A 23,568-nucleotide genomic window follows, 5' to 3' on the forward strand; every position below is an offset into this window, starting at 1 on the left:
TTCAGTAACTTCAGATCATAACCAATGCACCCATTTTTTTTTCAGACAGCTGGTAATGGTTCTGAAGTTGCCATTTACAGCTCCTCTAGACCTGTCTTTTGTTTCTTTACTTGTCCCATTACCACTCTCCTTGCCTTGCACCATCATCCCTTTTGTTGTTCAATCACTCCTGCCCTCCACCCTATCACAGACCTCCCCTTTTGTTCTTTGCTCCCTTCCCCTCCCCTCCCCCTCCCCCTTTCCCTGGCTCTGTATTTGCTTAAAAACTGTTTAATCTTTAACGTCTTCCAGTTCTGAAGAAAGTTCATCGACCCGAAACGTTAACTGTTTCTTTCTCCACCGATGCTGCCTGCCTTGCTGAGTATTTCCAGCATTTTCTGTTTTTATTTCAGATTTCCAGCATCCGCAGTATTTTGCTTTTGATCTGGTACAAGGGGGTACTGGATCTGTGTTAAGCTTGGAACTGATGGGGCAGGGAGGGAGGTAGAATAGTCGTAAGAGCAACTGGAATAAGTCCCACAAATTTGACCCTGGCAGTTGCTGGGAGCGCAGAAATACTATTGAGAAATTGTATTGGGGTGTCAGTGGTTAATAGATTTCTTGTTGACTAATGTATCCCCAGCAACTCTTGGCTGAGCAAAGTTCTGTTTTTAAATTTCTGGTTTTGAAGACAAAGAATTCCATGTAATGACACTGTTTGGGAGAGCTTTCCACAGGCAGGAGAAATGTTGTGTGAAGCTTTGCCAGTGGAATTCAGTGTGGAATTCTTAGATTGAGGCAGAATATCTTGGATGCAGCTGGAGAAGATGGTTTTCCTGGCATGAATGTGGAAATTGGATTTAAATTATAGCAATTCGAATACTTAATTGTCAGTAGAATTCAATCCACAATTTTCCCCTTCGTGCTCAGTTCCTATTCTTGATGTGTGGTGATGTGGAGCAGAGGTGAGATAAATCTCCCACAGGAACGGCAGATAAATCAAGTAGTTGAGACATCCTTTCCCACAAGACTCTCTGCCAGGGTTATGGCAGAGGTACATCAATGTCAGAGTATTGGACATGGGTTTGTGTCTTGAGATTTCTCTACAGAGTGAGGTCCAGACCTTGGTCGGGGCAAGATAGTTGCCCATAAGGAAGGAAAATCAAAGAGTGAATCCCCTTACCCTGGTCTCGTGCATCTCCGGCGGTGCTCAACTGTCATTGACAGGGCATTGATTTGCTCCCTTAATTAGGAAATGGCACAAAGCTTGAAGAGACTTGGGAACAAAATGTAATAAAAAACGTCCTCTCCACATGGGATGACAAAAATAATTTAATGCTGGAGTAACCGCACGCCCCCCCCCCTCAAAATAATAAATTATAGCCTATTTGTGACAAAACTGATTTTTTTTTTGTCTTATTAGGTTTGTAGGTTTTGAGGTTTTTTTTGTAAATGGAGGAGGCAGTTGATGGCAGTGTGGTACTTATTTCCTGATCCCACCTTAGCCTGTCTTCCTATTCTTTTGGTTCCTTCCCTATGTTCATATACCTCACTCCCTACCGCCCCTCCCATCGCTCCTTCAGGATCCTCCTTGTTCATCGCCCGTTTCTAGAGTTCATGGAACTTTCCTCACTGAATCTCTTCCGTTCCGTCCAATCGCTCGTCTGTTGTCGGTTGACTCCATCCTTTATCACCTTGTGACTCACCTCTTTAACGCTTTCCTAGACTAAGTCCTCACTTGAGCCCTCCACAAATTTCAACTCATTCAGCTCCCTGTACCCCAGCAAAACATCTCATCCTCACGTCACATCCCTCCACGGCCTCAACTACCTTACTGTAGTGATCTCCTCCAGCCTTGTGTGCCTGCATGCACCTTCTGCCTCTCTTGACACCAGTTATTCCTCATTCCCAACCCCACCATTTGGTGGCTGCCATTCCTTGCTTTTCCTCTGGAATTCCTTGCATAGATCCCTTGCCTTACTACCTCCCTCCCTGCTTTCAAAATCTCCTCAAAACCCCACTCTTTGACCATACATTCAGCATCCCCTACCCATACCATCTCTGCTTGGTGCCCACCATATTTCCTCCTCAATGTACAACACTTTGAGAAATCTGCACATGAGAAACGCTATAGAGATGCAAGTTGCTGTTTTCACCTTGATGCTCTTTGAGGGATCTTGCTGTTTTTTTTGTGGGATCTTGCTGTGCGCAAAACAACTGCTGCATTTGCCTGCACTGCACACCAAAGTAATTCATTGCATATGAAGCACTTTGAGTTACAGAATTTGAGAGATTTGATTAAGGTGTTATATCAAAGCTTCTGTCGTCCAACCTTTGGCATGTCTTCTCCCATATTGTACTCTATCATCTTTTGATATTCAGCACTTGTTCTGACTACAAACGAGGAATTTTCAGCCAGGAGAATTTCATGGGGGAAGGGCAACAAACACTTGCTACAGAATATACCGCTGAGCAAATGTTCTTCTCTCCTGTGGCTGGTGCAGTTGTTTCCAGTAGTGATGCTGAGGTGCCTGGTGGTTTGTGATGTGTCCTTGTGCCATTGGCAGAGTGATTCTGTGGGTGATTGTGTTGATCTGTTTTTGCCTCAGAAATTATTTGATCGGACGGACATCGTGTGAGCATGATGCTCCTAGATGTGGTGAGCAGATAACCCATTTTCTTCATCTGACAGACATGTAGCATTGGCCTGTTTTTAAAGGCGGCAGAGCTCCTGTGAGTTTGAACCCTGGGTATGCTGAAAACTCTATACAGTCAGCAGAGAAAGTGATGTAAAATAGTGGTATTTAAACAACATATCAACAAATAACGACCAATTTCTTGGTATTGAATATATTAAATGCATGTAAAGACACACACACACACACACACACACACACACACACACACACACACACCTCCCCCCCCCCCCCCCCCCCCCCGAGTATGGCATAAATGCATTGGACATAGGAGTATAAAACAAAATGTCTCACAGTCAGAGGAACTACAGTGTAACTCCATGTGATGCATGAGAGGGGAGGGGATACGTAGACAAATAATTTTTTAAAAATGAAATTGAATGACGAAAAGTCCATTTAGCAAAGGCAAAGTCTGAGTTGTGTTTGAATAATATCTTTCCATGTTAGCTCTGTGATAATGCATGTTATAAAAAGTGCTGAATGGTACCAAAGTCCAAATACAATATTGTTAACAGCTGAATACTTAATGATATGACCACATAAAATCATCCCTTCCCTCAAACTGCCATCAGCACTAATATCGAACCCATTGTTGAAGTGTGATAATGCACATCAGAGACAGCAGAATGTTCAAACCAAATTGTAACAGCTACTTTTATTCAGAATTGTGACAAAACTTAATTAGCAGCAAACTGCTCCTTACAGTATACTTTGCTACCCTATAACAGCTCATTTTCATTATGGATAGAGATACATATACAATATCTTCTCTGGAACATGTCCCCCACTAACTCATTTCATACATGACTTCCAAAAACCAGAATATCTTGAAGCTGATACAACTCTTTAGCCAGCGGGATACCTTATTAAAGTGGCCTGAGATAGATACCTGTTCCCTCCCCTCACCGCCCCACCCCATACTTTAAAGTGAACTCAAAATCATCCAGAACTGCACTGCCCACATTTTATCCCACAGTAAGCCCTGCCCCACTTTTGTCCCTATCCCTCAGCACACGGGCTCCAAATCCTTGCTTCTTATCCACAGGTCCCTAAAATGCCTCGCTGTTCCTTGTATCTGCAACCACCTCCAGCCCTGCCCCCTGCCTGCACTCTCTCCCTTTTACTTTTTCCTCTCTCCCTATCTCACTTTTTCCCCTCTCTCTCACTATCCATTTCTATCTCTAATCTACTGTACGTCTCGCCTCCTCCTTCTCCCCCCCCCCCCCCACCCCCCTGCCCCGCCACTGTTCTCTACCAATGGTAGCAGGGCCTCCAGCTCCCTTATTGCCTCCCTGAACCCCTCTGCCTTGCTAACTGCGTTCCCATCTTTCAAAGTCTCCTTAACTCCCATCTCTTTGACCACAGCTATGGGCCACATCCGGTAACTCCTTCCTTACTCTGGCTTGAAGCTGACCGCTCCTTGTGAAGTGTCTCCGGACATTTTGCTACATTAATGGTGCTATCTAAATGCAAGCAATAGAATCGTAGAAATTTACGGCACTGAAGGAGGCCGTTCAGCCCGTCGTGTCTGTGCCAGCCGAAAAGAGCTATCCAGCCTAATCCACCTCTTGGTCCATAGCCTTGTAGGTTATGGCACTTCAAGATCATTTTTAAGTGCGATGAGGGTTTCTGCCTCTACCACCCTTATCAGGCAGTGAGTTCCAGGTCCCCAATATCCTCTGGGTGAAAATTTTTTTCCTCAACTCCCCTTTAATCCTTCTACCAATTACTTTAAATCTGTGCCCCCTGGTTATTGACCTCTCTGCTAAGGGAAATAGGTCCTCCCTATCCACTCTATCTAGGCCCCTCATAATTTTATACACCTCAATTAAATCTCCCCTCAGCCTCCTTTGTTCCAAAGAAAACAACCCCAGCCTATCCAATCTTTCCTCATAGCTAAAATTCCCCAGCCCTGGCAACATCCTCGTAAATCTCCTCTGTACCCTCTCTAGTGCAATCACATCTTTCCTGTAATGTGGTGACCAGAACGGTACGCAGTACTCAAGCTGTGGCCAAACTAGTGTCTTATACAGTTCTAGCATAACCTCCCTGCTCTTATATTCTTTGCCTCGGCTAATAAAGGAAGGTATCCCGTATGCCTTCTTAACCACCTTATCCACCTGTTCTGCTACCTTCAAGGATCTGTGGACATGCACTCCAAGGTCCCTCTGTTCCTCTGTACTTCTCAGTATCCTCCTGTTTATTGTGTATTCCCTTGCCTTGTTTGCCCTCCCCAAATGCATAACCTCACACTTCTCTGGATTGAATTCTATTTGCCACTTTTCTGCCCACCTGACCAGTCCATTGATATATTCCTGCAGTCTACAGCTTTCTTCCTCACTATCAACCACATGGCCAATTTTTGTATCATCTGCAAACTTCTTAATCATGCCCCCTCCATTTAAATCTAAATCATTGATATATACCACAAAAAGCAAGGGACCTAGTGCTGAGCCCTGCGGAATCCCACTGGAAACAGCCTTCCAATCACAAAAACACCTGTCGATCATTACCCTTTGCTTCCTGCCACTGAGCCAATTTTGGATCCAACTTGCCACTTTCTCTTGGATCCCTTGGGCTTTTACTTTTCTGACCAGTCTGCCATGTGGGACCTTGTCAAAATCCATGTACACTACATCAAATGCGCTACTCTCATCGATCCTCCTTGTTGCCTCCTCAAGAAATTCAATCAAATTAGTCAGACATGACCTTCCCTTAACAAATCCATGCTGATTGTCCTTGATTAATCCATGTCTTTCTAAATGATGATTAATACTGTCCCTCAGAAGTTGTGATAAAGCGTTTACCCCCCCACCCTCTTATCCACACACCCCATCCTCCTGGAGCTTTACAGATCAGCGACTGTGCTAATAAACATTACTGTAAACTGACTTGAATGTCTCATAGCCCCGGGACCCTGACTAAGCTGCTAAAATCTCCTGCTATGCAGCTTCCATTTAGGCTACTCTGAAGTTTCCATACACTAGTTGCAACATTCTTGTGGGTTAGTAAGATAGTTCAGTTTGATATGAAATTTAAACTTCAGTATCATAGTACTGTTGCATTCGGGTTGCTAACCCTCCAGGATTGTCCTGGAGTCTCCAGGAATTGAAGATTAGTCTCCAGGACACTGCTACAAGCAACCCAGGAGAAAAATCATAGGGAGTTTACGGCAGCAGGCAGTTGCATCTGTTCTGAGCAGTTATTATCCTTGGGCCTAACTTCATTACCGATAATGGAATCATTGTTGCACAGCCCCGACATTATCCGTTGTTGAGCAGCACATTTAATGTGATGCTGAAAATGGAATGTCGCACTGTGCTTCTGTTCAAAATTCTGCACGTTCACTCCAGCCACATGAGACAAAGTAAGAGAACAATCAAAATATGTGAGATCGACGGAAAAAGTGGGAGCCACTGGGAAAAGGATCCAGGAGATATTGAAGAGGAAAATCTGTGAGAGAGAGAGAGAGAGTCTGGTGGCAAAATACAATTAACATAAGTGAGAGAATATGAAAGCAAAAATGTAGTAGGGAAGATCTTGTGTTTAGAATGTATTTTGTGGGGCATGGGGAAGGGAAGTTTTTTTTTAAAAAAAGGAACAAAAAAGATAATTTGGTAAATTGAGTCTGTTCAACTATAGTATTCCATTTTTCCTCTATTTTTGTTTGCCTTTCTTTCATTTTCACTTCTCTCTTGCATTCTTTCTGTCATTTTTCATTTTTCTCTGTTTTGTTTGTGACTCTACTTTTCCCTCATTTTTCCCCTTTACTTCTCTCCCACTCTTTCCTCCACTTTTATTGCTCTCTGCCCTCTACTCTCTTTCTGTCTCTCTCTTAATTTCCCTTTTTCCCTCCCCTTTCTTACTTTCCTGTTACCTTTTTTATTTTCTCTGCGCCACTTTTTTGCTCCCTCTTTCCTTCAGTGTCTGTGCTGTCGAGTGGGAAGATGCTGATAATGGGGAGGGACTCTGCTGCTGGAAGAGCTGGGAATTTGGCAAGGAGCAGAGAGATGGAGCGGCAGGGAAAGCAGGGACAGAGCAGGCATATCAACAACACTGATGTCATGATGGATTAGTCCCAATTCTTCTGAGGTGTTGTAAAGACCCCTCTAATGCTGTCCTTAAGCTTCTTAATTGGCCCACAGGCAGCCTCCTATAACCAATCACTCCATCACTTCCCCTCTTTCCGCCCCTCCCCCCCTTCCCTGTTCTATTAAGTGCTCTAACTGGGAAGTCTTCTGATGAGAAAACTGCTCGTGGCTCTTCTGGGACAGACCCATGCCTCACCAGGGAAAGTTACCTCAGAGTTTGTGTGGATAATTCACCTGCTACAGATGGTCTGCTGCAGTTTGATTTTTTTTTTTTAACCCATGAGGTTGAGTTGCTTCCATCAGCCACAGAGTGGTCAGTAAGGTGAGGCCAGGCAATTCCCCACAGAGAGAGTTGCACTGGGCCAGCGCTACATTGGGTGTTCACGGGGAATAGTTTTATTTGGCTGTAATGCGGGATGAGTTTTTGCAGATCTGACTGCCGTATAATGTTTGGATTTGGTGGGTCGGATTCAGAGAAATGCAAAGCAGGCTATGTGCCTCTACCTGGGGAGAAGGGATGTTGATTTTGTTGTTGAAGGCTACGCGTCACCAGGCACACAAGCATGTGCACACCTGAACGTGCAGATGCTATGATGCATGCACTGAAAGGAGGGGAGTATGACGCTGTCTGTTATTACCACTGTTACCTGTGATTATATCAGCTCTTCGAAACCCGAGAGGAGGATCTAAATTTGATCCAAGATCCTCTTCCCTTCCCCAAACAGAAACTGAACATATCTGTGAATGTAATTCACTGGGACAGACTACTGTGAAAGGTTTGTACTGCCCTTAACTCTTGGTTCCCATTCTGTTTCACTTCTTTCTGTGCCCTGGTGGGTTTTTCTCATTGACCGTACTGCAGCTCCTTTATATATTGGATTCAGTGAGAGGTGCTCCTCAACGCCTAAGCCTCGCTAAGGTAGCAGCAACTCTAGAATTCTTTTTTTGCTGGGCCTTTGAGCCCAAGCGAGCCTGGTATGTTTATTCTGGGACCACTGTTGGCTGTGCAGGACCCGTGCCTTGGGAGCTAACGGCTCACTAAGTCTTAATTTAAAAACAGCTTTCATCAGGAAAGGTCATCCAGATCAAATTGTGATATCTGGGGCTAAATTCTGAATCATGATGATTGTTATTTTATATATCTTGAGTCCTGCATAGGGAAGTGTGACCCCAACCTGAATTGAGTCTGCTTTCTCTGTTAACTGTGAAGGTCCTGCATGAAATGAGCTTGGGCAGTGTCAGCCTAGTGGGTGCGAATCACAGCATAAAACTGCCAGTACTTCAGCACAAGTTGCTGTGTTAATGTCATTCAGAGAGACCACAAGGGATTGCTAATGTGGAAAATTTCACATCGGTACAGTGTTGGGGGGGAGTGCTCTCCTGAGGTTGTTGAGGCAGAGTAGTGAGAACGTTATTCTGCAATTTACCCATGCTCCACCTGACTCTGTGTGTTGCTTACATTGGGTGAGAAAAGTGGGGTAAGATACCCCATTCTATTCCATTGGCATCCTTCACACATTATGGCAATTCACTTTAACAAATATTCCAAGTTTTGAACATCCCACTTCAAGGATGTTTTAGAGCCATCGTTAAGCTGCCAGCTCCATTCGTTCAATGTACATTCAAGATGGTTGGGTTGTGTTCAGGATGGATTCGACCAAATGGGCTGAATGGTCTTTCTTCAGAGAGAAACTTATCTTGTCCGTGCTTGATCGTTACTATTGTGGTTGCTCAGAATCTGGGATGAAATTTGACTTATCTGGGATGTGGGAGTATTGAAGACCACCCGGATAATCGTAGAAGTTCAGGGATGGGTGAATTTTGGGGAATATGACCTGGAGACTGAGTTGAAGCAGTATTTTTGGTGTCAATAAGAAGGATCTATACTTCAAGATATAATGTTAATGGGGTTGCTGAATGCAATGCTTAGTCCACACCCCTCTCCAATGTGTACATTCATGAACGCAGACCCAATGATCGATTCAGAAGGCAGTAACAATTTGGACTCTTAAAATATTATTTATGAAGAAAGAATGAGGAGTCTGCTTTCTCACTTCTGTGCTTCTGTCTTTTTCTCTGGCCTGTTAGTCACAGATAAGCCACAGTCTTCCGCCTCACACCCTAGCAGAGGCCCTTTTAAGAATGCAGTGCACATCCTGTGGTAGGAAAAGCAGCCTGCGTCATGACTGGGTTGCAATTTTCAGAGGAAACCCTAACCATAGTTTTGCATTGTAGCTGAGAGAAACCAAATGTTTCAACTGGCTCCTTTCCGCAGCTCAGATGAGCTCTTTAGTAGTGAAAGAATTTACCAGCTTCCATATTGGATGACAATTTGGATGCTGTCACCTCTTTTAAAGAATTTCGAAGAAGAGCTAGGGGAATTCTTCCCGGTGTCCTGGCCAATATTTATCCCTCAACCATCATCACTATATTAAAAAAAACAGATTATCTACTCATTATCTCATTGCTGCTTGTGGGATCTTGCTGTGTGCAAATTTACTGCCACCGTTCCTACATTGCAACAGTGACTACACTTCAAATGTACTTCATTGGCTGTAAAGCTCTTTGGGACGTCCTGAGGTCATGACAGGCAATATTTAAATTGCAATATTTCTTTTGTTTAAAATATTGCAATTAGAGGTCACTGTTTGTCCAATGGACCTAGCATTTCATTCAACATTTTTTTTTGTCACTCTAATGTTGTCCTCATGCTCTCCTGAAGTCACCTACTCTGTTACAGGAGCCCAGTTCCACAAGAGCCAGTTACACTTTGGTACCTTGTCCAAGTTTGCCCTGTGTAACTGTTTGATGTAATTGGCACATCTCTCGCAAGCTGAGGATCAGAGGGTTGGGACCGCGCGGGAGGGTGGGGAGTGATTGGTGGGCCGCTGTTCATTACAGAGCAAGATGGCGAGGGCGTAAGCACCATGTTATGGCGAAGGGGATGACGGTGGTGACCTGGTTAGTGTGACACAAATAGGGATTTCAGTCTTTAGTTTTAAATAGTTAGGATAACTCAATGTTGAAGATTGTTTCAGTTGACTGTGCCTCTGGGATGTTTGTATGAAACTTCCTTCGGCAAGGTTAGTCTGTGAATGCCCAATCCACATGGATGGCTGCAGTACCAATAGATAGTATCACAGTTACTTGATATTACACATTGCCTTTTTATCTCCTTCGGACTTCCCAAAATCTTCATAACTAATTAGATGTAAATGCGGCTGCTAATTTGTGTATAGCAAGATCCCACAAATAGCAAATGAGGTAAACGAGCAGCTGATCTGCTTTAAGTTGTGCTGATTCAGAGAGGAATGTTCGGCAGGGAAAGCTCCCTATTCTTTGAATAGTCCTATCGCATCTTTTACATGCATTTCAATAGGCAAACTTGGTCTCATCTGAAAGACGGCACCTCCGACAGTGCTGCACTCCCTCCGTACTGCACTGGAATGTCAGCCTAGATTATTGGCTTAAGTCCCTGGAGTGGGACTTGAACCCACAACCTTCCGCCTCCGAGGTGAGAGTGCTACCACTGAGACGCGGCTGACAGGAATGCCCAAGGCATTTGATGGGATAAAAAGGCAATGTATAATATCAAGTTCTTTATCAATGTAATTGTGACATAATCTATTTGTACTGCAGCCATCCATGTGGATTGGGCATTTACATCTGTTGAGAAGGAATGCAGAGAAGCAATTCAGCTCACAACCGCTGGGTCCACATGTAGTTTCAGTTCATTACGAATATGTCATAATCTGTAAGACGCTACCATTCAGAACAGTGAAAAGAATACCATCTGTACTTCATTGTTTCCCCAATTTTGTCGCCTCCTTTGTTGAAGTTGCTGACTTTAATGCTGGTGTCTGGTATCGTGGATGCTGACTGCCCTTGGGTACCTCACCCAAGTGACCATTCTTCATGTATGAATTTTGATGGTGAGCATCAGCAGCCTGTTTGACATTAGAGAGGGTCAATCTTGTTTTTCCCTCACACCCATGCATGCACCTTCCAGCAGGATCCATTGAAGAGCAATTGGGGATCAGGAACTCTTGTTCATATGTTAACCCAGGTGCGCTACATTGTAGCCCTCTAACTGCTACCCTAAAGAGGATCAAATAACTCCACATAGCCCAAGGATCAAACTTGGGACCTTACTGGTCCTTGTGGCTCAGTTCTGCTCTCGGCAGTTCATCACCAAGTGAATCACTGGGGAAATCTGTGCTTTAAATATGACCATTGCCTGATTGAAATCTGTTGATGGTTAAATAAAAACAAATTACACTTGTGTCTCAGGCAACTTTGAATGTAATTTTGAATGCAGTGCCTTTTTATTTATTTTGGTAAGCACGATGCTGCCTAGGGTAGCTTGGCAGGCCACCTGATGAAGGTACATCAAGCTAACACCGGTTACTGCGGTTACCGGTTGCCATTGTTCCATGCTGGTTCTTGCGTCACTGCAACTCTCAAGTCACGTACCATTGCTCATTTGGGAAGATGGATGAACGGGCTATGGGCTCCTCGAGGACTTCCGATGCTGTTTAAGCCACAACGGTTTTTGACAGCAGTAGGAAAGCCTACTTGCCATCTGGCTTCTTCGAGGAATCCCATTAACGGCCTGTGTGGGACTTCTGTTTGGCAGATGGCCACAAAGGGATAAGAAATGTACAAGTTAAACATGGTAGAGTTGAACTCTAATTGCCCTTCCAAGGACATGGGATTTGGACTGAACTAAGATGGTAGTTTTTTTTTGGTTGGGGGGGGGGCGGGGTGGGATTTGTATCCATTATGTAGTGTGCGTAGAAGTGGAGTGGTTCAGCTCGAACCAAACCTCAATGTGTGATTTCAAAATCAGTCGATCTGATGGAGTAAAAGAAAGAGACTTGCATTTATCTAATCCCTCGCAAATGCCCAAAGCATGTCACATAAAGTGAATTACTTGAAATGCAATAACTGTTTGTATGCTGGCAAACATGTTGGCCATCTTGCGCACAGGAAGATCCCGCAATCTACAATAAGATGAATGGTCACTTAATCTGTTTTGGTGGTGGTGGCTGAGGGAGGAATGTTGGCCAGGACATGAGGAGAATCACCTCTTCAAATAGTTAGTTCCGTGGGATCGCTTACATCCACCTCTTTTCGATGTTGCATCTGAAGGATGATGGCTCTGACAATGCAGCACCCACCCGTATTGCACCGAGGTGTCAGCCTAGGTTGTGTGCTCACGACCTGGAATGAGGCTCAAGTCCACAACTTTGACACAAGTGAGATTTCTATCAACTAAGCCAAGATGACACAAGTGAAATATTTTTAATATTGACCGGCACAAGATGTAAGTCATAACTTCACGCAGACAGGAGCAGTTCCACGTCACTGTTTACTGAGCTGATTCTGGATTTATTGTGTAGTCCGCATGCCTGTTGCAGAGCCGAGTTTTAACTTGAGAGACTTGTAAATGTCAGCATCTAATGTTTACGTGATCTTTTTTCACTTCAGTGTTGAATCTCCTGTAAATTCACTCCAGAGTGAAAGTTCTTAACAAAAATGGGCCAAAGGCTTCAATTGAATATTGTCACATGCGGTGCATCGTAAGGTTTGAAAAATGATTTGCTTTGTTGATATGCAGTGAATCCTCCAGGCATCTGAAAGTATGACTGCTGAAGGGAGGTGACTGTTCATTAATAAACCGTTACTGCTTTAACTGCAGGTCACACAAGGATCTTGGGTGATTATTTATAAGTTGATATTTCATACACTGGTGAAATGTATTACTGCATTTGTCTTTGTAAAAGGAGCACATCCTGACATTTAGTAATGTTTTATTGCTCCTCAAAATGAGTTCTGGGACTTCCTTTCTGGCTTCGTAAGCTTATCCAATAAATGGCTGAGCCACACAGACCGGACTGATTGCAGGTTCAATCCCTGGTCTGTGCTGAAATGGCTTATGTTTATTGGGGTTGTGGAAGGGTTCTACAATTGATCTCGGGTGCTCATAGGGAGAGGGGAATTAGCCTAGGGTTCCCACGATCCAGCAACCCTTGCTAGGAGTACACACGTGTGAACATCAGGTGAGGGCAGGATCGGGTTCGGCTCTGATGCCCCCCAACCTCCTGTAGTTGAATAGGCCGCTGATGCTCCCTGTCAAAGCTCTCACATGGTACCAGAGTGTGACTGGCAGATGTAGAACCGCTGCCAGCAAGGCGTCAACACCTTCATAATGGGAGGGGAGGGGGGAATGAGTATTTGAATAAAGTTGTGTAAAAATGTGAATAACTGGCCTTTGCTGCATTCTTCCCCCTGCCCCCGTTATTCGGCTCTATTCACTGGAATTCCCTGGTTCAATCCCTTCACTTCTGCACTTCTGACCCCACCTTTTAGAAACCTTCTTAAAATCTATCTTTTTGGCCAAGCTTATGGTGACCTCCTGTAACCTGGTGTCTGCTCCTTTATTCCTGTAATCTATTTTTTTGTTTCTTTCTGCCTCACCCCATCCCTCCCCCCATGTAAAGTGCCATGGGACATTTACTGCATGGAAGGCACTATATAAATACAAGTTGTTGATAATTGAAGATCTTGGATTTTGAAAACAATATAAAAGGGATTTGTCTTGGCTGAACCTAAGAAAGAAAGAGATTGCATTTATATAGCACCTTTCACATCCACATGATGTCGCAAAGCACTTCACAGCCAATGATTTACCTTTGAAGTGTAGTAACTGTTGTTAAATAGGCAAATGCACAGCAAGATTCCAAACAGCATTGAGGTGAATGATCAGTTGATCTGGTTTTGGTGATATTGGTTGAGGGTGGAAAGTTGGCTAGGACACAAGGAGCACTCCCTGATGGTCTTCAAATAATAGTGCTATGGGGTCTTTTACATTCACCTAAACTGGTAGATACGACCTCAGTTTAGAATCTCATTCAAAAGAAAGCACTTCCAATAATGCAGCACTCACTCAGTACTGCCATGAAGTGTCAGCCTGGACTATATGTGTAAGTTCTGGAATGGAGCATGCGCCTGCAACCTTCTGACTGAGGTTAGAGTCAAAAGAGTGCCCATGTTTACATTCGATACATGGTTTGGGGAGTTTCAATACCACATTTATATTTAAAGTTTGCCGCTGGTGATCCTGAGTTTGTAAATATAAACAAAACGTCACCTTCATCTGGTTAATAGAATAAAAAGATTATCATTGTAAAGGTTTACTAATGGGAGCTTTTCCTTCAATTTTGTGTCAATTTGTATATGCAGTGCACTAATCTACTGCACAGGGAAGGAGCCATTGAACTTTTAATCCACTGTAGTATCCTACACTTTTACACCAGTTCATATTAAGCCAGTTTAACTTGGATTCAGTTTGAAATTACTTGTTGATCTGGATTAAGAGTCTTGCTTTGAAGTAACCTGAAAATGCTCCAGACAATGCTGGACTCACTCCAAATTACATCAAAAGCAAACTTGCATGACTCTTGTATCCAGATTCATAACAGGCGTGTACCATATTATACCTTGCTAATTGCTTGGCTCCTGTCGTAATGAGGATGGAGAGTACTTCAGTCTTCAACAGTCAGATTAATGGAGCACATCATAGGCATTCCTGGTACATTTGACTGCAGCAGCAACACTCTGAGATACTGGAAACAGAAGCTGAGCTACTCCAGGTCATTTCAATAACCCTAATGAGCATTTCTGTCTCATTCCTTTCTTTCGTTTTTTGTCTTCTCAGGTGGATGTAAAAGATCCCACTGCACTATTTTGAAGACGAGCAGGTGAGGTCTCCCTAGTGCCCTGGCCAATATTTATCCCTCAACCAACATCGCTAGCAAACAGATTTATCTGGTCATATATCTCCTTGCTGTTTGTGGGAGCTTGCTGTGTGCAAATTAGTTGCCACGTTTCCTACATTACAATAGTGACTACACTTCAAAAGTACTTAATGGGTTGTAAAGCGCTTTGGGGCGTCCTGAGGTCGTAAAAGGCACAATATAATTGCATGTCTTTCTTTCTTTCCACATGCATTTTTTCAACCACTTATTGCAACTTTTGCTATGTTAAAGGTGCTACACGGCTACGGAGTGTGGGCAAATTGGTGGGATTAGTTTTGGCTTGTACGCGCAAAGAGTGTATACTGACACGATGGGGTGAATGGCCTCCTTCTATGCTTTGAACTTCCATGGCTCTATAAAGGCAAGTTGTACTTGTGGTTAGTAGTGTGACATTTTTTAAATCTACCGAGTCACACCCTAGTGAAAGGTCTTGTGTAAGAATAGAATTCAGCCTGCACAGAGAAGTTAATTTTTTGCGTAAACCAGATTGATTTGGGGGAAGTAAGAGAGGTTGAGTAGTTGCATAAATTCAAGATGATCCATGTAGATTGTGTAGAACTCTATACAGATGCAGCTACGTACATATTGCAGTGGGATTGGGGGAAAGCTACCAAGTGCAATACTAAAGGACTGTTGCCGGATTGTGTCATTAGAAAGAAGAACTTGCATTTATATAGCGCCTTTCATGACCTCAACATGTCACAAAGTACTTCACAGCCAATTAAGTACTTTTGAACTGTAGTTACTGTTGTAATACAGGAAACATGGCAGCCAATTTGCGCACAGCAAGCTCCCGCAAGCAGCAATGAAATAAATGACAAGATCATCTGTTTTAGGTGTTGGTTGAGCGATAAATATGGGCCTGGACACAGGGGAGAACTCCCCTTCTCCTCTTCAAAAAGTGCCAGGGGATCTTTCACATTACCTGAGAGGGCAGACAAAGTCTCGGTTTTATGACTCATCCGAAAGGCGGCACCTCCGACAGTGCAGCACTCAGTCAGTTCTGTACTGGAGTATCAGCCGAGATTATGTGCCCAAGTCTCTGTAGTGGGATTTAAACCCATGACCTTCTGACTCAAGAGGTGAGAGTGTTATCACTAAGCCACAGCTGACATTCTCTCTTGTGTGCTTTGTTATCACTTTAGGTAAAGTGTAGATCCATAAACTAGTTAGAAATGTCTTTTCTGATTGCATTGAAACAGTTAAACACTGGGCATTTTTATGCTGGTACCTTGTTTGGTTCAGACTGAGGGAAAATGGTGCCCCATGTGCCAACTCTGAGTTTCCACTGCTAAATCCAGCTGTCTCACCCTATGGCAAAATTGTAGATTAATGTTTTTTCAATGGGGATTTATTTGCACTGTGAAATTTTCTGTACAAATGTGTAATGTTTAATTATATCGTTCACATTTTCTGATTATTTTCTCCCCTTTGTACGATTCCATGGATGGCAGGCACCCTATGGTACCTAAAGCAAACCCAAATACTGAGTGTTGGCTGGATATTCAACCTAGGGAGGCTTCATGGCCAATTTCGATCCTGGCCTTGCCTGATGCCGACATGCCTACCCTTCGATCAAGTTAGTGAATGAGAGCAGAAACTTGGGCTGATTTTGTTTCCCCTTCCTAACCCAGGTGCGCTGAAGTCAGCACAAACTGAGCATCAAACCCAAGACCTTCCTGATCTATATGGCTCAACTGCAAGGTGTGATGCTGCGTCTTATAGACCAGCAAGGTCGTGTGTTTGTTCCTTGTCTGTGCTGAGTTGAGCTGACCTCAACCAGCTTGGCAGTAGGGTGGTAAATTTGGCTTCAGCAAGGCTTCCACTTCTGATCATTGCTCAGCGACTCAACCTCCTTACATCTCCTTACTTTGTGGGTGAGGGCACTGCAGCCAGCACAATCGTACTCCAGCATGAGTCACCAGGAGAAAGACCAGCCCATCCCAGCCAACCATTCTCATCTGTAAATGTAGAGTTTAGTGGTGAGCCCACTTTGATTTGATGAGTCTGATGCCTGGAAGTTTTCCATCCAGAGATCCCACTTCAGCACCGCGATTGGCTAAAGCGGAGAGTGGTACAGAATTTTTTAAAATTCATTTTTGCGATGTGGGCGTCGCTGGTAAGGCCGGCATTTATTGCCCACCCCCAGATGGTGGGCGAACCGCCGCCTTGAACAGCTGCAGTCCATGTGGTGAAGGTGCTCCCTCATTGCTGTTGGCTAGGGAGTTCCAGCGATGATGAAGGAATGTTCATGACCATGGAATGCATGGTGAGTCACATTTAGGCCACTCCCCCTTCAATCCTGAAACAATATGCTGCAATTTGCACAGACTGTAACGCAGGGTTGGGGTTTAGAACGTTTGAATTGAATTTGATTATAATTCAATAATGTGCTCAATGAAAGCTGACATGAAAATAGTTTGACTGTAAGACATCTCCCCCATCCTCTCTGATTTTGAGTGTGTAAATATCAGCGAATATCCAGTGTGTGCGCAAACTCTGAAAGACCAGCTCAGGTCTCGATAACCCATTAATTACACTTCTTGGTTTCTTTAACAGAGATTCGGCCTGTTGTGAAACCTCGGCCTCACCTGTTGGGTTCAATCTGAACACTCAGGAACATAAAACCTTTCAGTGAACTGTGAGTCTCTTTTGCTTTCACAAAAACAAAATCCTCACTGGTACAATGAGGGCCTGTAGATCCAGAGTACATGTTCAGACTCACCACTCACAGCTCTGCCAACACGTTCAAATTGCTGCATTAGTTTAAAGCTAAATAGCATTGAAAGCGAAGGGTTTGGGATTTAAATTTAAGATTCATGCACAATTAAATCCAACCAATTCTAGATTAAATATTATTTACACTATTCTCTCCTTCTCGCATGTGCCTCTTCAGCCAGAGTAGCTATAGATTTACACAAAGCCTAGTATTAACATTGCCTGCCTTATTCAGGTGGAGAAACGGAACCAGCCAGGCTCTCTGACAGTAAAAAGAAAGAACTTGTGGGGGTAATTTTAACCTAACCCACCCAGTGTAAACCTACGGGAACGGGTCGGCCAATCCAATGGAGAGTAAAATGAGGACGGGGTGTAAACCGGGCGGCCAATCCAATCCCATCCCATCAGTTTCCCGCCAGGCGGGTTATTTTAAAATTCCCCCCTAGCATTTATATAATGTCTTTCAGGACCTCAGGATGTCTCATAGCGCTTCGCAGCTGATAAAGTACTTTTGAATTGTAGTCACTATTCAACTCTTATGTAACCATCTCCTCATTCCCTGTGGCCTTTGGCAGACTCATTGTTCCAGGTGTCTAAACCTTTATTCATTCCTTGTTTTGGATGTTCATTGAGGGGGGATTCACTGCTTTTCTTGTTCTCCAGGGAAAGAAAGCGATTAGGAGATTGGTCTACCTGCATTTCTAACAGCAAATGAGAAGACCCCAATAAAACAGAACCATTTAATTGAAGCATAGGTTCTAAGTGGGTCTTTCTTTTCCTCTTCCTGTGGGACGGTGCCTGGCCTTCACTTGTAACTGCTCACAATAGGGAGATTAAAATCAGGAGGTCATTGTGTGAGGAACCGTACACGAGGACCTGCGTCCTGCTATGCAGTGGTGCATTGCATTGTAGCACTCCCGAGAGTGGTCCTTGATGAAGCCGTTGGTTAGGATTGGACCCTTGACAAACAGGTTTTGGTGAGTGGCATCAGTATAAGGGCAACGTAAGCAGCCAAGATTCCCTAAATTGAGTCTCAGTGCCCGTCTATGTTGATTTTTTTTTGCTATTTATGTGTCTGACCGTGAAATAATGAATGTGTTTAGAGTTGAATATTTTTACTCTGTGTGTAAATGGGTGTTGGCACGGCCTTAAACCACAGATATTTTTAGGTGTTAGCGCCAATTACAGCTTACTGACAGCTCAGCATAATTATATTGCAATGATGGCCTAATCTTTTCTATGTGAGGGACTGGATGGCTTTTTGAGTGAGGAAACTGTCCATTTTTTTGGTGGGGGATTTGTGTTCAAATCCAGCTGAGAGTACCCAGCACATGCATACACTCTGAAGGACCTGCTTGAGTCTTGATAACCCATTGATTCCACTTCTTGGTTTGTTTGACAGAGACTCACTCTGTGACATGGGAAGGATGCTAATGTAGAATGAGTTGAGCAATCTCAAACTGGTTCCTCGTGGTTGGAGACACGGAATGCAAAGCTGCCTATAATATGGCACTAAATTAGCAATCTCACTTAGAGGCCAAGTGTGGTTGGTGTGGGAAATGGAAAATTCGTGTTAGTCCAGTAAGGGGTGAAATTTTGAGATTGGGGATCAAGATGTGTTGGGCAGAACAAGAGAGAGATTCACTGTTCCCAATTCTTCATGCGCCAAGCACCATCCACAGTTGAGCAGGCAATCTGGCCTCTGTTAATATTGTTGTGAACTGCTGTGTCCAAGCTGTTTTATGGATAAGTGCCTGTTCACTGCATGGTACCTTCCTACAGGGATGGACAGAGGAATATAGGAAAGAAAATAGGAGCAGGAATAGGCCATTCAGCCCCACGGGCTTGTTCCGCCATTCAGTTAGATCATGGTTGATCTTATCTTAACTCCATTTACCTGCATTGGTTCTATATCCCTTAATATCCTTACCTAACAAAAATCTATCAATCTTAGTTTTGAAATTTTCAATGACTCCCAGCCTCAACAGCTTTTTGGGGGACAGAGTTCCAGATTTCCATTATCCTTTGTGTGAACAAATGCTTCCTGACATCACCTTTGAACGGCCTAGCTCTAATTTTAAGGTTATGTCCCTTGTTCTGGACTCCGAATCCACCAGAGGAAATAGGGTAGATAAAGAGAAACTATCAAATCCTTTAATCATCTTAAACACCTCAATTAGATCATCCCTTAATCTTCTATATTTGAGGGAGTACAAGCCTAGTCTATGTAACCTGTCATCATAATTTAACCCTTTTAGCCCCGGTACCATTCTGGTGAATCTGTGCTGCACCCCCTTCAAGGCCAATATATCCTTCCTGAGATGCGGTGCCCAGAACTGAATGCAGTACTCCAGATTTGTGACCTGTATGCACAGGAGCTTGGCAGTGCAGGAATTAACAGACGTAAGCACATGACTCACTGCTCTGTGACATTGTGCAAGCCTAATTCAATAAAAAAAACCTGCAACTTTTAAGGAGGATTTATTGGAAAAGTCTTGATTTCAAGGTATATGGCAATCTTTTCTAAGGCCTTGTCCATTGGTTGCAGGGATAAATGAAAGAGCATGAGTTTGCTACTGTAATTTGTGCAATTGTGAAAAGGCTGACCCAAACTAAATACCACCACTTTTTATTGGCAGTTTTCCAAATGTTGGCGGCACAAAGTGGAACTTTTTCACCACCCCCACACATTTTAGTGGTTAGAAAAATGAAGTCAAGCACTGACTGCCAAACATCCCTGCCACCAGCCCAACTACCTCCAGCCACCTCATGCCTTCCCCACCCACTTTGCACCACAGCTGAAATGGTTTTAGGAGCAGGTACTTGACCCCCTTTGATACCTAACACTTTAAAACTGGAGGGTGGAAATGTTTTAAGAAACGTATGCATGTGCCTGTGAAACAGCTGGACATTTGCCCAGTTTTTACACATTGTTTTATTCCGCCCAGTATTGAAGTGTTGGGTATTGGAGACATGGGGCTCAAGGGTGCTGCTGTAAAACTTCAGTGGGGCACAGGCAGAAGTGGTAGGGCGTGACACCTGGGAGGTGTGCATGGCGGCCAAACAGATATTGGGCTCTATTGGCCTCTACCATTGCCTCTTGAGCTTGTCAAATTGTCTTGAGCTACAAACAGGGAAGCTTTATCCATCAAGCAAAACAGCAAACGTATGGAGTTACGTCTGATTATTTTTCAGTCTCCTTACACAGTATCAACTTTTTGTACAAATAGTGGGAGAAAATTTGGAGACTCTACAGGAGTATGGATCGAAGAAGATAGGAATATTAGGAACAGGAGTAGGCCATTCAGCCCCTTGAGCCTGCTCTGCCATTCATTTGATCATGGCTGATCTGTACCTCAACTCCATTTACCAGACTTTACTCCATATCCCTTGATACCCTTCCAGCATGGAGGTTAGTGTGCCGGATTCTCAGCATTCCCAGTTTCCCTTGATGCTGTTTTTTTTTGCTCTCACCTGTTTTCTCTGCCAATTCTCCACCTCCCTCGACCAGAAACTTAACTGGACCAGCCACATAAATACTGTGGCTACAAGAGCAGGTCAGAGGTTGGGTATTGTGCAGCGAGTGACGCATCTCCTGACTCCCCAAAGCCTTTCCACCATCTACAAGGCACAAGTCAGGAGTGTGATGGAATACTCTCCACTTGCCTGGATGAGTGCAGCTCCAACAACACTCAAAAAGCTCGACACCATCCAGGACAAAGCAGCCCGCTTGATTGGCACCCCATCCACCACCCTAAACATTTACTCCCTTCACCACTGGTGCACTGTGGTTGCAGTGTGTACCATCTACAAGATGTACTGCGGCAACTCGCCAAGGCTTCTTCGACAGCACCTCACAAACCCGTGACCTCCATCACCTAGAAGGACAAGAGCAGCAGGCGCATGGGAACAACATCACCTGCACATTCCCCTCCAAGTCACACACCATCCCGACTTGGAAATATATCGCCGTTCCTTCATTGTCACTGGGTCAAAATCCTGGAACTCCCTACCTAACAGCACTGTGGGAGGAGCTTCACCACACGGACTGCAGCGGTTCAAGAAGGCGGCTCACCACCACCTTCTCGAGGGCAATTAGGTGATGGGCAATAAATGCTGGCCTTGCCAGCGACACCCACATCCCATGAATGAATAATAATAAAAAAAAGTCCTCTTCCTCTCTGGAAAGCATTGCCTTCTTCCTGGGATATGGTACCACGAGCATCTTCCAGGGCCTTGCCTGAGTGGTCACCAATCACGTGTGAGCCTTGACTTGGGGAGGGAAGGGGGCATGCTGGCAGACCATTGGACTGGAGGTGTCAAAAACCAACAAAAGAGGTTGATCTCCCTGGCAATGGCAGAGTGAGAGGACGCCATCTTCTCTGGCCGTGTGTGGGCTGACTGCATGCAGACCGGTGATGTGACTTTCCTGCTGTGGGCCTGCATTCACCTTCCTCGTCCATTGCTGGCCAAGAACAGTTTCATACCATAGATCTCATGTAGCTGTACGTGCAGAAGCTTGTGGGCAGTCACTTGTTGCTTCAGTAGTGTGATATTTGCAAAGCGCTGGATTCTAGAGAAGCTTAGGGTATTACAGAACTGTTTCTTCAGGTATTCTTGAAATATAAAAGGGTTTTAATATTTTTTTTAAAAAAAATCATTCGCACAGAAAACTGTCCATGTTGTGACTTATCTGCAGCAACCAGTTAGATGAATCAAGCAAATAGGAGGAAACAAAGAGGGCAGCCGCCTGCAAATGGCGCCCATGTTTGACAAGAGATTGTTCTTCTCGCACAGTGTAGGTCATTTCTCTTTGGTTGTTGCTCAGCCCGTGTTCGATTATCAGCAGCAGTTTTTAAACACGGTAAAGGATAATGGAAACAAACTTTCATTGGAAATTCCCCTAATGGCGAATCACATTCTCCTGAAGTTTGGATGCACTGAATTGTGATGAGCCTGGGTATGTGTGGAAGCTGAATTGGCAACTTCCCGTACTCCGAATTAGACTGGAAGGTTCACTGCCACACTAGAAGCAAGAAACTTCACATCAGAGGGGGTTGAAGGGTTCGTGACCGCACGTCAGAGGGGGTTGAAGGGGTAGTGACCGCACGTCAGAGGGGGTTGAAGGGGTAGTGACCGCACGTCAGAGGGGGTTGAAGGGGTAGTGACCGTACGTCAGAGGGGATTTAAAAGAGCTAATGGCAGCACATCTGAGGGGGATTTAAAGGGGCAGTAACACTACATGATAGAGTAGTTAGGTAGTGCCCAAAACTTCATCTCTAGACCCTGGCTGCCATATCTGCTGCACTATAAGCGCTCACAGTATTTTCTGTGCCTCCTTAGGATTTTTTAATTTTACAAAATATCTGGTGGTAGATGTGAATCTGTATGGTGATGTAATCAGTAATAATGCCGCTGTGCATCCTCCTATTTACAAATCCGACGGAGTAACTTTCAGAATACACTGCCCCTTTAAGAGGATTTGTCCTACAGTCATATTTTACAGTCTGCTGACTGGTGCCACTCCTTTTAAATGTGTTTTTTAAATAATGCCTTCAACTTGGTGAGAAGGTTGGGGGCGGAGGGAGGAGGAGGCAGAGCGATGAGCAAACTTTTCTTTGGACACATGTAATCCAATTTAAGAGGCCAATAAGGAGAGAGAGCGAGAGAGAGAGAGAGAGACCAGTTCACTGAGCAGTTTTCAGTATTGCTTTCCTACATTGTCCTCTGCCCTTGTTGGGCCTGAAATTCAGGTGTGCTTAGGCGCTTTATTTTTAAATTTGTTCCCAGTTGCTGTGTGCCAGACAGGAAGATTGTTCCCCTCACCTGCAGGAATTTGCATAAGAAGCCGAGAGCAGCCATTGGGTGACTGCGATGTGTAGGCGTGCCTCACCCAGAAACGGCTGCCTTGTACGTATGTATGTGTATGTGTGTGTGTGTGTGAGTCATAGTGAGACACTAGGCAGCGGCAGTTGGAGTTGTAGTTCTCCTTTTCTCGTTCAGCCATTTCAGTCGGGAGCCAACAAACTGAAAATAAACTTTTGGGACGAAGAAAAGAAAATCTTAAAAGAGGAACTGCTTGAATTCACAGTTCCACATTGTGAGGCGGCTCGGAGCAGGGTTTCACATCTCGTTCTGCTGTTTCACAGGTGCAGTTTCTTTACGTTCGACTGGAGTATTACCTGCCTGCATAAACAGATACATGGATACAAGCAGCAGTATGGAACACTCTTCTTCTTAAGGTAACTGACTGATCACTCGATG

The 23,568-nt window shown here is 44.2% G+C and overlaps 1 protein-coding gene across 5 annotated transcripts in view; it reads left to right on the forward strand.

Annotated features, from left to right (window-relative positions):
• The window catches only part of elf1 (E74-like ETS transcription factor 1), a 225,288-nt gene that overhangs the window by 51,000 nt on the left and 150,720 nt on the right, over positions 1-23,568 (forward strand). For 3 of the 5 annotated variants that reach the window (XM_067996872.1, XM_067996873.1, XM_067996875.1), the window contains one exon: positions 23,454-23,546. The exons of 1 other annotated variant lie outside the window; for it this stretch is intronic. The gene's annotated coding sequence lies outside the window, so the exon portion shown is untranslated. Of the gene's footprint in view, positions 1-17,179; positions 17,228-23,453; positions 23,547-23,568 lie in introns of those variants that run through there. One more of the 5 variants, XM_067996874.1, reaches the window with a different exon arrangement.

The sequence above is a fragment of the Heptranchias perlo genome, chromosome 15 (assembly GCF_035084215.1).
Source record: "Heptranchias perlo isolate sHepPer1 chromosome 15, sHepPer1.hap1, whole genome shotgun sequence".
NCBI lineage: Eukaryota > Metazoa > Chordata > Chondrichthyes > Hexanchiformes > Hexanchidae > Heptranchias > Heptranchias perlo.